Raw genomic sequence first — 17,928 nt, 5'->3', positions numbered from 1 at the left:
AGCTATTTGTTCTTCAAGTACTTTTCAGTCCCACCATCTTTCTCTTCTCCCTCTGGGATGCTGATGACAAGAATGTTAGAACTTTTGTTATAGTCTCACATTCTGAGGATCTGTGTATTTTTGTTTCAGTCTACTTTCTCTCTGTTGTTCAGAGTGAATATGTTCTATTGTTTATGTTCCAGTTCACTGATTTTGTTCCCTCCATTCTGCTCTTGAGACCACCCACTGAGCTTTTTATTTGTGATTATATTTTTCAATTCTAAAATTTTCATTTGATTTTTCTTTATATTGTGTATTTCTTTGCTGAGACTTTTGACTTCTTTGCTGAGATTTTCTTTTGTTAAAATTTGTTTCAAGTGTGCTCATAATTGCCCATTGAAACATTTTTGTGATGACTGCTTTGAAATCTTCGTCAGGCAATTCTATCATCTCTGACATCTTTTTCTCTTTCAGTTTGAAATCTTCCTGGTTCTTGGTATGATGAGTGATTTTTGATGAAAGCTTGGACATTTTGAGTGTTATGTTATGAGACTCTGGATCTTATTTGAACCTTCTGCTTTAGCTGGATTTCTCTGATACCCACCAGCAGGGGAAGGGAGACACCACCTTGCTACTGCCAGGTAGGCATAGGAATTCTGGCTCCCAACTAGGCCTCCAATGATACCTCCCCCACTGGAAGGGGAACTAGCCAAGCTGGAGCTGCCACGTGTTGGAGTAGCCCCTTAAAGCAACAAGCCAAAATGAAAGTAGCAGTCAAGCCTTTAATCACTTACTGTGATAGTTCAAGCAAGAGGCTAAACTGGAGAGAGTGCTGGCTCCCTCCTTTTCTGTTCTACCTCATGGAATGGGGTTCCACTTAAGGGTCAGGTGGATCAATGCGGATCTGGGGTCTGGGTATCGTCTCACTGCTGAGGGTGTCCTGAACAAAGGCTACTGCCATTTTATGGACCCAGGGGTCAGAGGGGAAGGACTAGGAGTAGAAAAATACTGAGTCCTGAGTCAGAGTGGAGAAATGTGTTTTCAAGCGTCCCCAGTAAGGAGACTTCCAAATGCAGGTGTGCATATGAGCAAGACCAGCCAGGTGAGCCTGAGCCCTTGACTAACTCCCTTCAGAGTCTGCAATGCGTTGGCTGTGCCCCAAGTCTGGTGAGGGGAGGGCAGCTTTCCGTGCTGAGGCCTGCCAGGTAAAGCATTGGTGATTGCTTAGGGTTGGGCCTAAACAATCACACATAGCATTTTGTCCTGGAGCCAGAATCCTCAGTGACTTATTATTGCTCCTCACGTGGCCTCAACTGACACCATGAGATGGGGGGGCCTCATTTCCTCTGGGTACTGGTGAACGTCCTGACTCTTCACTGGTTGTCCTCTGGCACCACCCCAGTGGGGAAGGGCAGGGGCACTCCATTACTGCTGGGTGGAAGTTCAGATCCCCCATGTTTTCTCTCGGACGCTGTGAGGGTGGAAGTTCAGCTTCTTTTGCTGGACAGGTGGGGTAGGACACAGCATTTTCTGTGGGGTTTGGCTGGAGTAGGACAGCTGTTGTCTATAAGCTTTCTGTCTTGCTGGGGTGCCCCTCTCCTGGTTCTCTGGCTGGAAGGAGCAGGCTTTTGTTGGGTTTTGTAGTCTGTGCTTGTTGGTGTTTTCCAGTCGCTAGCTTCTTCGCTTCTACGTCTGGAATGTGCGAGGCAAATAGAAACCTTGGGGGTCTCATCAGTGTGTTGTTCCTTAGCTCCTGAGGTCCTAGCCCGTCTGCCTTCTTCTCTCCACCTTTCAGAGCTTTCTTCTGTTTGTTTTGTATGTGATGTTCAAGGTTTTTCATTGTAATTAGTGCGAAGAACAGGGAAAAGTTGTTTACTTCCTCATCCCGGAAGTGAAAGTCACTTTCCTTGCATTTTTAAAATTTAAATATAAACAATCAAATTAACAAAATATTAAAAGTTAAGTGGAAAGACTTACGGGAAAGACAACTATCCTTTGTCCCACTTCTGCACATCTCCAGGACTTCCCTCAGAGATAAGCACTTTAATCATTTGTTTCTAATTCTTTTTGGGTTCACCTCCGTAGAGTTAAATAATGTGCTTTTTAATTTATCATCTCTGAACATGATCCTGCTATGTTATAAAATCATTTAATTTGTTTGCACTGTCCTCTCCTTCTCTCTTCTCTTAATTTTGTTGTCACCTGTCATTAATCCTGGTTCTTTGACAGATCACCTATGAAACTTCAAATGATACTCACACTTCTGTTACTGTAGCTATCATGGACAGTATTTCTTGTCTTCCCCTTTGTGAGAAGAAATATTAGCCCTCCCTTCCTTTCCTCCACCATTTTTCTCCCCACTCCATCTGACAACCTCTGACAGCTACACGTTTACTTCACCCTCTTCTCTGCCCCACTTTGCCTACAGTTTTATTTTAAAACAATCTCAGCATACTCAGCTTATGTAATACCACTTTATATGTGTTAAGTTTTATATCAGTCAAGGTCCAGATGGGAGACAGAAATCTCACCTGCTATTTGAACAGAGAGAATTTGAAGAATTGTTAACTAAATGTAAATTTGTTAACCAGGTAGCTGAAAAGGTAAAACGTGAATTTTAGTCACCAAAGAGGTGCAATTATAAGAAGCAGCTACCACTCTTAGAATTGAGAGAACAGAGAAGACACTGGAATTATTAAATCTTAGAAACTGAGAGGAAAGTCCCACAAAGCTGAACTCAGACTTCAAAGGAGGGAGTGCTGCTCAGCTGGTGCGGTTGCTTTGTGGTGGAGGGTGTGGGTGCGCTGAGGCTGGTTCTGTGAACGCTGGAAAAACTGCAAATCAGATTCAGCTGCAGCTGTGGGAAGGAACAGCTGCTGCCAAGGTAAAGAAGCATTAATGAGGTGATCCTCCCAGAAGTGGGGAGCAGACAGGGAGAAGCAAGTCTCTTCTTCATCATGTAACCTTGTAGTCTCCGTCTAGTGCCTCCAGGAGTCAGCTGAAAAAGCAAAATGTGGTCTGCAGAGTCCCAGGTCCAGCATCATAAAGCAGAGCATAGAGGGTGGTTTGGAGCCAAGAGACAGTAACTTAATAACTGGCACTAGCTGTCACTTGGTAATTATTTTCATGCAGTTTGATATGTTTTTGATGAGGGCTGTGCATTTTATTTCTTCTCTGTGAGTTCGACTTTCCCTTAAAATATATATTGATTTTGTAGATCGTGGGTACAAAATACTGAAACCATCCTGTTGATGAGCAGACTCAGTTCTCTCTAAACCATATTTGGCTAATAGAAGAATTTTAAATTTCATTTATTAGTGACAGCCCGAAGGGAGTAAGGAGAGGTATAAAGCAGGATTGAGTGACTTGAGAGACGATAGGATGTAGTAAACCAGAGATAGATACTCAGTACTTCTCAGTCTGTCCCTCAATGTCATTTTATAAGCTTCCTTGGGCCACTGACTGCTCACCGGCACTCTAGGGAATGCCGAATTCTTTTAATACAAACACGTATTCCATTCCAGTCCAGTGTTGGCAGAAGATTCTCTTAGGAGCACTTGAGACAGTGTCAATGAATCATGCTGACTCGCCGTGACTTTTTTCAGAGATGAGGCATGGAAGCCAGCCCTTCCTAAACCCTACTTTGCTGTTTTGTTTTTAATGACATCATCTTTGGAAATGGAAGAGGAAGATGAAACGTGAGATAGAGATGAAAGGAGCTGGGTTTATAAGCTTTCTTCTTCCCTCAATGATCAGGAAAATAGGAAATGAGAACAATTTATTTCATTTTGAACGTTTTGTTTTATCTATTAGATCAAATAAATGGCCTTGCCCCAATGCATGTATTCTCCATGTATCTGATGAAATTAGATAAAAGAATAATAAATGTTCAGGTGAACCTAAAGAGAGAGTTCACACAACACTGCTTATCCAACATCCATGGTGGAATGTGATGAAAATACGGAAAGTAAAATCCACCGACAATTTAGAATTTCGTGAAGTAGCAGAACATAATGCATTAGGAAAGCCCTTTGACTTCCAGGTGTGGGAGCCACTCTAGCTATCTCAAGAAATGGGAAGATATTTTGAAGGTATAAGTGGCAACAAAAGGATCAAGGATCTTACAGGATTTCTTGAAACAATATTAAATGACATTTTTGGAGCATCTCGTGCACAAAAATGAGACAGCATTATTATCCACATTTCCTGAGGCTGGAGATGTTGTAACTGGACCATGATCCCAAAGCATTGCCTGGCGGAGGCAGTGCAGTGTTTGTGATTCCAATGCCCACTCTTCTCCATTGCCCCTTGATATTAATTACAGCCACCAAGACTAACAACAGCCACCGAGACTAGTGAATCCTCTTGCCTCTAATATTCAAGGTAATCATGATCATTTGGCTAAATATAAATGAATTATATATGCACATATGAAAGCTACTATATATTTTTATAAGAATTACTAACTTTAGAGGATAATCAAAATTCAGTTCTTCTCTTTGAACTTACTATCTTATCCTTAAAGCTACATCATTACAAGGTATTAAATATGACATTAATATAGAAATAATTTTATGACATTTCACTTTTATTTGGAGTAACTCATTTATATAAAGAAGGATAATCATTTAACAACTCTTATACAATACATCCTGTAGATGGAAAATGACATTTTAGTTTTGATTAGAATGACTTGAGATTCCTGCTGAGAAGGTTGCATAAGGTCACAGAACTACTCAGAGGTACAAATACAGCACAAGAATCTCTATTTCTAGTCCAGTGATCCACTTAGTTAAAACAGGGCTCATGTTATTTATAAAGCAATGTCATTTGTCACATATAAATCTAGTTAAGTAAGAAAGGAGTAAAAATTAGATGTTAGGAGAAACAATCATTTATGTAATAAATGCCAACTAATCCTTTTTTTTCAACAAATTTTATAATATCATCTATCCATTTCTTTTTCTTTTTTTTTTTTGTGAGGAGGACTAGCCCTGAGCTAACATCTGATGCCAATCCTCTCCTTGTATCTTGAGGAAAATTGGCCCTGAGCTAACATCCTTGCCCATCTTCCTCCACTTTATATGGGACGCCGCCACAGCATGGCTTGACAAGCAGTGCGTCAGTGCGGGCCCGGGATCCGAACCTGCAAACCCCGGGCCGCTGAAGTGGAGCGTGCGCACTTAACCGCTTGTGCCACCGGGCCAGCCCTGTATCCATTTCTTAGAAGAAAGGTTTTATAAATTTTGGAAAAGTATATAACTATACTTGATTATCAGTTGCCCTTGTTGAGATATAGAAATCGCATTTAGACTTCATTTTGTAAAGGCCCAAGGATGTTTTATAGGATTAGATGCCAAAGAATTAAAGATTATTATTAATTATAATAATAATGTAATTATATATTATTAATTACATCATGCTAATGAATAACCTCTGTGATGTACGGTGTTGCTCTATATTTTATTAGTCTGAGTGTTCAACACTAGTACTTTAATTCAGAAACTGCCCTTACTTTTTCAGAATTTTTATAATGGCTTTTAGGGATTATAATGTCTTCTAAATTTTTCTATTCTTACTCCATTGACTGAAGCCAAGAAATGAATTTCTAATCAACACTTCTTCCTCCTAACTTGTCCTCATTTTAAGCCTCTAAAAACAATCCTGAAAAATCACTATTTTTAGTTTTTCTTTTTCCCATTACTATTAGGTTATAATAAAAATTCATTTTATTCTTCCTTATTTTGTTTGCTTACTTTTTATTTTAGAGTTTTTAATTGCCAAACATTCATTGAGTACTTGCACATTTAATAATGCCTGATAAGTATTTTAGCATAATATCGAGCACCTCATAAAGCTTCAATAAAAGGTCATTTTACTACTATTAGAACCATTAATAGTGTGAGCAATGCAATAGAACTGTAGATCAAAGTCTCTGCCCTCAAGAGCAGATCTTGAAATTCAGTAATGGAGATCTGGCATTTAGGAAGGAGACAGCGCACAAGCTAAGGCTGTGTCCCTGTGTATCTTCTCTCTGATGCCTTTGCTGCTTTCCTGTCACCTGCTGTCCCCTTACTTGATATCAAACTTGATACTGAAAACTGAAAACAGTTGCTTGCGAGAGCACCTGTGTAAGTGTTAGCTCACGTCATAATGCCTTTGGAACATTCCAAATCATGAACGTAGACTTTGACCAAGAAAACTTGGGAGATCTTTGGGACAGTCAGTATTATTCCTTGGAAAGCTGGTTGCATTTCTAGTTACTTTCAGGAAGAGGTCCCTGGAATCATTCTGGTGTCCTGAGGCCATTAGGAGATGGACGATATTTGTATGTCCTGAGAAACCCTCAGGTTAACTCTAGGCACAATTTCAGTTTCATACTAATTCAGTAAGTGGTCCAGTCTGTGCTTCTAAATATCCCTAGGACCTAGACTGGACTGAGGTTTTTGACCTAGAATTATTGCGAACCTCATTGCCTGGGACATAGAAAGGAACTGCTTTTACCCAGAGGAAGCAGGGCATTTGGAGCATGAGGCACCTGCCACTTACTAGTGTGTGGGGTTCCTCTAAGATTTCCTTAGATTATTCTGTTCCACCCAATGCCAACAATGTTTACTCAATACTATACTAGATATTTGGTTAAAGTATGCATCATAGGGTTTTTGCCCTTGAAAAGGCTTACAATTCCAAAGGAGTGGGTTTTAAACTGTGTTCATTGCACTTTAGGGTTCCAAGGAGAAGCCCCAGAAACATAATAGAGGTTGCTGCAATTTTGGAATTGCATCTGGCACATGATAAATGCCCAATAAACATAGCTTTGTGGGCTTGTTGTTCAACTAAGAAACTTCTTTTTTATTTGCTTTATATTCTTGAAACATATATATATTTATATATTGATCATCCAAGTAAGATTTATTTTAAAAAAGGATCTTCTCCTAACTAAATGAAGTTTAAAAAACAAATGGTCTCAGTTATTTCTTGTTTCAGAGTCATACCAAATATTCATATATTCATTCCATCAAGACTTTTTTCAATTTTTTATTATGAAGAGCTACTTTTGATTAAATGACTGTCTATAAAAAAATCAGAACATTTTGACAAATATGCATTCTTTACTGAGTTTTGGAATGGCCTAATTGCAGGTAATAGGAAAAAAGAGTTACAGCCACCAGCGTTACGAGACTGTATGTGTTGAAGCTGGGCCAACCTTTACGGACACTGTAAAGGCTAACCTTTATTGCGTGCCAGGTGCTAATCTAAACCATTTTAGATCTTTTATGGCATTTAATCTTCACAACCACATTATGAGGTTGGTATTATTATTATCTTATTTTACAGATAAGGTAATACTGAAGACCAGAAATATTATTCAACATGCCTGAAATCACACAGTGAGAAAGTGGCAGAGCTGGCATAAAACCACAGGTGTTCAATTCCAGAGCCATCAAGTATTTTTATTCCAATTCTAAAATCAGGAAATTGAAGTACAATTTTTTTTTATCTTAGATTATGCAACTGTTAACTGTCAGAGCTAGAATTTAAAATAACATCATCTGACCCCAAAGTCTAGTGGTTCAGAACTATCATAATGGTTGGAAATAGTTAAAACTTAGCAAACGATAAATTGGTTGTTTTTGACAGTTACGTAAAATGAATACTTGATCAAGAAGTTTAGACACATGTAAAACAATGTTTAAAAGCCTGAGAAAACTGATCAGCTAACATTTGACAGACATTAATGTATCTAAGGAAAGATTATATCAATCTACAGAGACATTTAACATCTTTTGTCAGACATACCTACCCTAAGAGTTTAATATTTTTCGTGATATTTCAAAAGAAGTTTTTAAAAATTCCAATTCCTGATTATTGATTGCTAGTATATAGAAATACAATTGATTTTTTGGTATATTGATCATATATTCTGAAATCTTGCTAAGTTCACATATTAGTTCTAGAATCTTCTTTGTAGATTCCATACATTATCTATTTCTCTTTGGATGAGGTTTGGTAATTTGTAGTTTTTGAGGAAGTTGTCCATTTTATCTAAGTTGTCTAATTTACGGGCATACATTTATTCATAACTCTACTAATTATCTATTGCTACATAAAAATTACCACAAGCTTAGTGGCCTGTCTGAACTAGGGATATTGTGTGTCCTGAACAAACTTTGGTTCCAGCTGCCTGGCTGAGTAGTCGCTAAGGTACAACCACTTGGTCCTTATTTCTCTGACTTATATTTAAACCTACACCAACCAAGATAACTTGAAAATGTTATGGTGTTTTGAAACCCAAATAAGATTCACCACTAAGGGTATCTATATATTGCAAATAAATTATTTCAGAGCAAATATGTCTCTATGCCATGTTTTTTAAAAAAATGAGATTTAAGATGACCCTAAATGAGTCTTACCTGTGTAAATACACTTCTATTAGCAATATTTGAGATCTGACAATATTTAGTAATGCTATTTGTCTATTTAACTGAGGCTATCAGTTTATTTCAAACTACCTCTGATCTAAAGAGAAAGTAAAAGTAGTGCATATTCTCCAACTCACATTGTTACAATTCAAATAACTGAAGGGGAATGGAGTGAACTAAGAAAGTTCAAGGATATTATCCGAACACATTTAATTCTGATTTTAAATAAAACAAATTCAATTTGCCTGTAATAATATGCTCCCTGTTAATAAACAAAGATAACTGACATTGACATGGCAAATTGGGCAATAAATCATGGACCTTAAGGAAATAACAGTTAATCCAAATGTACGGAATCTTTTTTCCTGTTTTCAACTATTCTAAATCTAGTTTTTTTAATTTTAGATTTCTCTGCTTCTTTTTTAAAAGAACCTACATGCAGCAAACACACTCAGGAGCTCAATAAATAATATGTTAGCAAAGTCTGAAGAGGCTTATTCACAACAAGGGGCCCAAATCCCTCAGCTGTAGAATTATTCTTTATCTCTATGCAGCTTGCAGACTTTCAGGGTCTTTTCCCTTCCTTTTCCCACAGTCTCCCTACTTAGCATTCACAGACGGTACCATTCCTTCAGGCTAGATTAATTTCAACCTAGAAAAATTTCTCCCACTTTTTTTTGGGAGAGGGAAAGATAGAAAAGGGAGTCAAACTTTGAAGCATGTGCTTATCATTAATATAATGCACTTTACTTCCAGAGAGCACTGACCATTTTTTTTTTTACTGCCAAAAATAATTTTAAAATAATTGCATTTTATGATCTTTGACAATTTATTTCTATATGTACCACCTTTGAGTATTCCTGTATTGGAAAAATAGTACTGACATGATCTTTTCCATTGGTAAATATAGATTCACAAAATATTGTGGTTTGTTCACTGGTTTACATACCAACTATTGAAATGCAACCATGTAGCAGTTTCACAACACATAGTAGCAACCAGGAGTTCTGTACACAAAAAAGATTGGGGGGAACCACAAAGAATCATTGTTCAAAACATAAGCCATGCTTTCATTAAGGTTAAACCACACAGTTCATTCAAAGTTTCCCATTCCCTCCTCTCCCCATTATATCAGATTGTCTTGATTTTGCAATGGGGTCAAGGGTAGAAGCAGAAAAAGACAATGGGTTATTTTGCCAGAATAAGGCTGGTATGTTCTAAATTGAGTGTATGTTACATTTGCTTGTTTAAAAATGAACACATAGAAACACAAGAAGACAAGACCTGAATCAGAGCCAATTTCCTTCCCTCCCTATCTGAAAATGGAAAGTAAGGTAAGGTCCTCTTCTGTTCCGTTAGTAACAAAATGTGAGAGTAGTACTAGAAAATAGAGGTTTTTAATTTTATTTTTTGTGCTTCTTTCTTATGGGTCTATTATTTACCCTAGCTCTTCTACTTACTGTGTGACTCCAGGCAGTTGACTTAATCTCTCTATGATTCAGTTTCCTCCTTTTCAAAATGATGCCAATAAAGTTAAATTTGGTTACTCACAGGGCGGTTCTAGGAAGCAAATGAGTGAACTCTTGTAAGGGTTAGCTCTTTCCCGTCCTTCCTCCTCTCTCTTCCTTTTCGTCTTCATTCTATCTGTGTTTCAGCCTTGTAGACTAAGTGGGAGCTACCACTTTCCTGCACATTGTGCTTAAACATGTGCATCCCAAGATGACTTTTCAGTGAACGCAAATGTTTGCGCCAAGGATAAGAACGTCTTCTATTCTGCTTTCAACTCATTGCCTTATGCTGCTCAATGATCTGATGGCCTTTTTGTCTGTTATAACCACGTTAGACTGACCACAAGGTCTCTCTCTTATTTTTCCAAAGGCACTCCAAGCCAATTATTCTCTGACCATGGTTTATATGATTGATCTCTGGCTTTAGGACCTTCGTTAGTTGGTTAGGGCTGCCATAACAAAGTACCACAGACAGGGCGGCTTTTACCAGAAATTTATTTCCTCTCAGTTTGGGAGGCTAGAAGTCTGAGATCAAGGTGTCAGCAGGGTTGGATTCTTCTGAGGGGTCTCTTCTTGGCTTGTAGATGGCCATCTTCTCCCTGTGTCTTCACATCATCGTCCTGTTGAACATGTCTGTGTCCTAATTTTCTCTTCTCATAAGGATATTACTTACCCTATGTGACCTCATTTTAATTTAATTACCACCAAAGACTCTGTCTCCAAATACAGTCACACTCTGAGGTCCTGGGGATTAGGGCTTCAGCATATATATTTTGAGGAGACACAATTCAGCTCGAAGGACCTTAACTTGCTTACCAAGAAGCTTATATCTTAGTTTTCTGACCAATTTCCTAGCTTATGACATTTCTTAAACTTTTCCCTTATCTTTGTAACTCATCACCCAGAAAAGTCATTTTCAACTTCGTATATGAAGTTATAAGCTGTATTACTCTTCTATTTCTAAAATTATTGATTAAAGTTAATCTCAATGCTGATGTCTGTGGCATCTCCCCCCATTGGTTGTATTTCTCTATTTCCATGCTCTAATTTTGGGCACTGAGGCAGTTCTTTGTCTATGATAAAATATTTTCTGTGAATATAATCCAATAGTGATTTACCTTTAAGATAATGTCTGACTGAAAGTTCTCGATGTTCCTATTCATCTACTAATTTACACTTTTAAAGAATCTTAGCAGGCAACTATGTTGTCCCTTAAAGAAACCACATTACCCCTTCCAAAGCATTACTCTCCTTAAATATTATTGAGTCAGAGAAGGGACTTGGGTTCTTTTCCTGAACTTCATGGCTGGATTTATAGTCAAGGTATCATATAGCACCAAGACCATTAACATTGAATTCTTAGGTATAGAGAATTTTCAAGAATGACATTTGGTTTTACTGGATAGAAACAGAGAAATCAATACCTGATAAAAAGTGAATGCAAAAAGCAGGAAAAGGGGTTGGAAATATATAAGGAATGTTGCCAAAATAGGGTCAGGCAATCAGATGAGGAGAGTCAGCCAAACAAATTAACAAAAACAAAAAACAAACAAAAAAGCTCTCTGGAAGTCACTGATATTCATTCTCAATGGCTAGATTAGAGTAAATATGTTTGCCAGCTATGCTACAAAAAGGAAAAAGTTGACCTCATGACATGTCTTCTCCCACTTCATTTTGGCTTATAGATTAAGCTTCATGTGTCTAGTCTTCACATATTCACAAAAGGTCCATCATAGAATCTTTTTAAAAGATTCCATCAAACTTCTAACTAGGGAGATAAGAGTCTATAATTCCAAGGTTCCCTTTAATAAGTTATAAATCTTTAAACCTCTGGCTATTAGTAAAATTGATTAGAAATTTGATATATTTCTGTAATTTCACCTTTTAATTCTTTCAAAACTGTTGAGTGGATACTATCTGGTCTCAAAATATAACCATCTAATTTATTTATTTATTGTGTAGAATAATGTGGATAGCAAAGTATTTGGTGTTAGAAGACTGAGGTTGAAGACTCAGACTTTCTGCCTGTGTAATTTTGAGTGTCAGCCTTCAGCAATTTGCCATTATTTATATAGAGGGCATAACACAGGTGTGTGTGTGGGGGTGGGTTGTACACATCCCCTAAAAAATAGGCTATTATCTTTCTGAATTTGCCTGCATTTTGGAACTGGTCTTGGGCTTCATTACAAGTAGATGGATTCAGGATCATAATTCCCCGTAAGAAAGATTAAGTACGTGTCTACAGGGGACAATTGAGAGTCAAATGCTAAAGTTATAGATAACAAGTTAAAAGGTTAGAGACAGGTTAGAGGCAAAGTTGGAGAGCCAAGAGTTTGGAGTTAGTTGGAAATGGAATAAGACTAAGGACTGGTTAGGAATGAGAGGAAAGTCTGGAGTAATTGCTGAAACACCCTTGACTTGTCAACAGCTAAACTAGTGATTGGGTCAGTAGGATGATTTTTGTTACGGTTTATTTAAAAACCATAAAGAAATCAGGAAACTATATTTCTCATGTAAGAGGAAACTTGGAGGTGGAGTGATCTGGGTTAAATCAATTCAGTGGCTCAATGGCGTCATCCAGTAAATAGGTTTTGTTGGCTTTTTGCTCTTTTTTTGCTGATCTGTTATATTCATCATAGAATATAATGATGGGTTCCAGATGGGACCCAAATCTGTTCTCAGACGGGTTCTCTGCACAGCTGTAACATGGCTATAGCGGTTCCCATATTCATATCCAGATATGAAAACATCCAGTGACAGAAAGAGTTCTCTCTTCCTTACGTCATTTTTTAATGGATGTATTAGATTGCTGGGCTGCCTTAAGAAAACACTACAAATGGATTGGCTTAAGCAACAGAAATGTGTTTCCTCACAGTTCTGGAGGCTGGAAGTCCAAGATCAAGGTGCTGGTAGGTTTGGTTTCTCCTGAGGCCTCTCTCCTTGACTTACAGATGGCCTGACCACCTTCTCCCTGTGTCCTCACATGGTGTCTCCTCTGTGTATGCACATCCCTGGGATCTCTGTGTGTGTCCAAATTTCCTCTTATTATAAGGACGCCAGTCAGATTTGATTAGGACCCACCATACGACCTCATTTAACCTCAGTTACCTCTTTAAAGGCCCTATCTCTAAACACAGTCACCCTCTGAAGCATTGGGAGTTAGGGCTTCAACACACGGATTTTGGGAGGACAAAATTCAGCTCATACAATGGTGGAAAACCTTCCCGTAAGTTTCTCCCATATACTCTCCCCTCATGTCTCTTTGGGCAGAATTATATTATGCGACCATGCTTAAAGCAATCCCTGGCAAGAGAAATGGGGTCATAATTATCAGCACAGGCCTATCAGGATTTACCCTTGGAACCGAGTATGGGGTAACCTCTCCTTGGTTTATGTGGTGGGAAGCAGTAGACACCAGATGAATTCAAGACCCTTCAAGCAAGAAAGTAGCTGAGGATGACTGTTAGGAAGGCAGCCAATTTGTGTCCACAATAATTATGGGCTTGTGGTCTATGGGTGACTTAGACTGGTCTAAAGGGTTAGAAGCACTTAGGCTGGTCTAAAGGGTTAGAAGCAGAGAAGACTACGAGTACAGTAAGCACTAGTGAAGTCTAGGAAACGAAGCCAGACACTTGGGTGCCTTTTGGAATGTCAGATTAGAGCGAGTAGTTAAGAGAGAAGCCAGTGAATAGGAGAGCATGGTAATGGACAACCAGAGACAAAATGAGGTAAAGAGAGTTTAGAAGGGTGGCTCAAGAAATAATTCCACAAATCCTGACTTTATAGTATGGATCATATGCTGTACCCTAAATGAGTTATTTACCCTCTCAGAACTTCTTTCTTTATTTATACAGTGGGGATGGTAAAAATCAATTATTTCACAGATTTGGAGGATGAAAAAAGATAACTTAGGTGAAAGCAGTTATTACACTATAAAGCACTATACAGATGTTAGAAGTTATTATAGGTATAATTACAATATTTATTCTAGTACTTTTGACTTGCTTGTGTCCAGCACAATTTGAGAGAGGAATTTAGTTCAGTAAAGATTTAGCAGAATTAGTATAATCTATGTGTCTTATTTTTATTCATGAGGGCATTATTTGCACTATAATCGTCAGATAATGTGGGATATCTGGGTAAAAAAAAAAAAAAACCCTGTTCAAAATGTTTATCTCTAAGTTTTAGTCCAGTCTATTCTGTTGTATACCTATCCCTGGTGAATAAGTAATTTGTCGCTCTGAGTACGTCGGTGTGTGTGTGGTTAAGCAAGGTATATGTGTTTCTTTTTCTGGGTATTGATCTATAAGTTGGTTGATTCCTCTTCTGTCTCTGGGGAAAAGGAGTTAAAAAAAATCTATCCTTTTAAAGGTACTTAAAAATTTAAATCTAAGGTCCTTTTAAAGGTACTTAAAAATTTAAATCTAAGGCAATCAAAAGTAGGCGGAGTTAAGCAATCTTTCAAATTTGAAATATATGCCTGTAGCTGTTTTATTAATTAGAATGTGGGTCTTACAACAACTCACAAAGATCATTGACTCAAATAATCTCTTCTGTTTTTTCAAGGCTAATAATGATGGTAATGATGTTGATTTTTACCCACCGTTGAACTGTTGAAACCTAGCAGTATTTGACTATTGTAATTCTTATATAAAACTGTATGCAGTACAGTTATATCTTAGCTTGGGTTCCCCAGGAAGCAGATCTTGAGACAAAGACTTGTTTTCAAACTCTTTACTGAGGAATATGAGCCTAGGGATCACAGGTGAGCGATAGATGGAGCAAAGCAGGAAAGGAGAGAGATGGAAAATGAGAATGTAGTGTAAAGAGGCTGTCTCTACAGACAACTAGGTGCTCTAGTACTTCAGCCATATCAAATGTGTCTTAGGACTGTCCTTCTGGGATAGGACCTATTTGACCTGCCGTTGGTCAAATAATTGGCCTTGCCTTTCTGGGTAGCACACGCATGGGTACAAAGCACACTTCTGTTTCATCCCACACAGTGGGGTCAATGAAGAACCTGTGGGAAGAAGGCAAGAGGCTCCTGGGACTGGTCTGAGGCAAGGCACCGTCAAGGGTGCCTGAACTGAAGTGTTTGAAGTGTAGATTGGTTGCTTCACCTGTCAATGGAAAAAATGACAGTTGAGTGGAAGAGAGTCGAAATGGTGAGTAAGACATATCCAATACACTGTGCGTATGTGTGTGTGTGTGTTATAGGCAAATAATGTTGGATAACTAGAGTTTTACTGTTGGAATAAATATTATTACTAGTAAGTATTTATAGTGGAGAGATATTATATATGCATGTATTTAGAAATATGAAGCTCTCCACAATGTGGATGGCATTCTATATATTTTAAAATGTGTACCTACCCAATTTAATAGGTTTTGCAGAGGAAATACGATATTCATGGGTCCCATTTTACACTTTCCTTTTCCTCTTGAAAATTAAGAATGAAAAAGAATCACATTTGGGGAATTGCCTGTATTTTTAAGTTACCAGACAATTTAGTACATGTGCTGGTAGGTCCAGCAGAAGTGTGAAAATATGATATAATATTTAACTAAGAGCTGTCACGTAGTGAAGAAGAAACATCTTCTCTGGAATTACAGAAGCAATGTTATCCCTCAGTGACTTTTTTTTGACATTCAAATAATGGCAGAGAGAGACATTTCTGTCTCCCTGGGTGACTCTCTGCTTTTAGGTATAATGTCATACTCTGGGGGCAATGTCTGAGCACCATTGCTTGCTTGTCTAGGTTTGGACAGGATGGACTGGTAATATCAACCAGTCACCTGCATTTTAATATGATTTCATACTGTAATTATAGTTGTCATGGTCATATGTTGACAGAACTTAAAATTTTTCCAGGTGGATGAATTACCTTGTAAACCTATGGTGATTGTAAGGGAAGTTGTAGTAACCTCTGTCTTTTAGGAACAATAATTTTGAATAGCATCATAAGTTGTATTGAAAAGGCTTTCTGTTGGGTGATTCTCACTGAGGAAATGCTAGTCTGTTTGACATTACTTTTTTGGAAGAAGTTATTTCCTAAAAGAGTGGGGTCTAGAGAAGAAGGCAACATTTGTCTTGGTACAAACATCTTCTTTCAGTACCAAGGTCAAACACCCAATGATGAAATTTAAGGGTGGTGGTTACATTTTGAAGAGAGAAAAGTCCTTCCTCGGCCAGCAGATTATAGTGTATTGTGACCACCTATTCACTACTGTACCCTCTAATTCAAACTATTTTCCTATGATACTGGTTCATAGATTACAGGTGCATTTAAACTAATTTACACCCACCTGTTTATTTTCCATGGTAAACTTTTCTGTTAGGTTGCAAGTAATTTTCAGATGTTTTACCCTCTCATACAACCACGTGGCATATTTCAATCTGCCTCAGCTACTAAAGGACACACATTTAAATAAGGCTTAGTTGCATTATTATCATTATCACATGCATTTTAAATGATAAAAGTGATGTTAAAGAAACGTTAGGAAACAGAAAATCATCTATAAAAATCATCTTTAAACCTGCAAAACTGATAAAATCACTGTTACTCTTTTGGGTATTTCCCTCTAGTTATTTTCCCCGCACGTTGTTTATATTTGAATGGCTGCACTCAAATATGGTTCTTTAGAAAAACTAACCATATTGCACATGTAATTGTTTAGCCTTATCTTTTCCAGCTAAGGAAATTTGCACATACTCTGCCAGTGTGAATAAAACTTAACTTCTAAAGGGAACATTGATAATATATCACAGAAGACTTCACATTCTCATACTCTTTGGTTTAGCACTACCATGCCTAGAAAAATTTTGAAGGACATCAAAGATGTTATCATCTTCATGAATATTAAGAATATTTATTGGTGTTTTATAATACTGAAAGTTGAGCATAAACATAGTGGTCCAAAAATACAAGATTGGGTAAATAAATCGTGGTATAACTATACAATGGAGTGACATTTAGCTATTAAAATTGTGCTGAAGAAGTGAATATATTGAGTAGGAAAAATGTTTATGGTCTGCAGCTAAGGGAAGATTCGGGCTAAAAAACAGTATACTTCTATACCATTCCATTAAAAAAAACTACACGTATGCACATATATACAGATATAACTATAAAGAGAGACAATGAAAAGATAATAGTGATGGCCTCTGGTTTATGAGATTATTGTTAAAACAATTTGGGTTCAGTTGCAGGTAACAAAAGATATTCTAGAAAGGAAATTAATAAGAGAATTATGTACTTACGAAATCATTGGAAGGGTTAGAGAAGCAGGCTCTTGACTGAGCTTCCAGAAATGACTCCCAGACTTGCCAAGCTGGCTGTTTCCTCTGCCATGATCTGGAAGCTGCTGCCATGATCTTTGGCTCAGGGACCAAGTAAACTCAGCTGAGATCCACACCAGCAAAATGGCGCAGCCACTAAGCCAGGGAACAGACACTGTTATCTCTGTTCCCACTGTGCCAGAAAAAATAACGCCAGCAGGACGGTGCTTGACAGTAAAAAGCAGAAGTGCAGACACAACCTCTTTCCATCCTCCAAATCTGTGTGCACATCTGCTTGGTGGAAGCGAGGACATACAGTACATGGACACTGAGTTCAATGAGTCTTCTAGTCTTCAGTCCTCCATCCTCCAAAATGCCGGAGGGCAGCTACAGGGGACTGGAACGGAGTTGTGAACCGATATGCCATAGTGGACCCAAAAAGCTGATTTCAGTTTCATCCTTTATAATTTGATGTTTTCTACATTTTTCAGCATGAAGCGTGTATTATCTTTGTGATTGGGAAAAAATAAAATTTTATATTAGGAGGTTTCAATGTTATTACACAGCTGAAACAACCATCACTTTTAATAGCTGCAGTACTTGCTTGGTTCTCAACTGAAAAAGAATTTTCCATACTTCCCTTCTGCAAAGTGAGATCCAATTCCACATAGGGTTTCTGTGTTGACAAAGCTACTGAAAATATTTAAGCCTGTATGAAATGCAAAGAAAAAAACACACA

This window comes from Ceratotherium simum, chromosome 13 (genome assembly GCF_057802395.1).
Source record: "Ceratotherium simum simum isolate JZ-2026a chromosome 13, ASM5780239v1, whole genome shotgun sequence".
Taxonomy (NCBI): Eukaryota; Metazoa; Chordata; class Mammalia; order Perissodactyla; family Rhinocerotidae; genus Ceratotherium; species Ceratotherium simum.
This window is presented reverse-complemented; position numbering follows the sequence as displayed.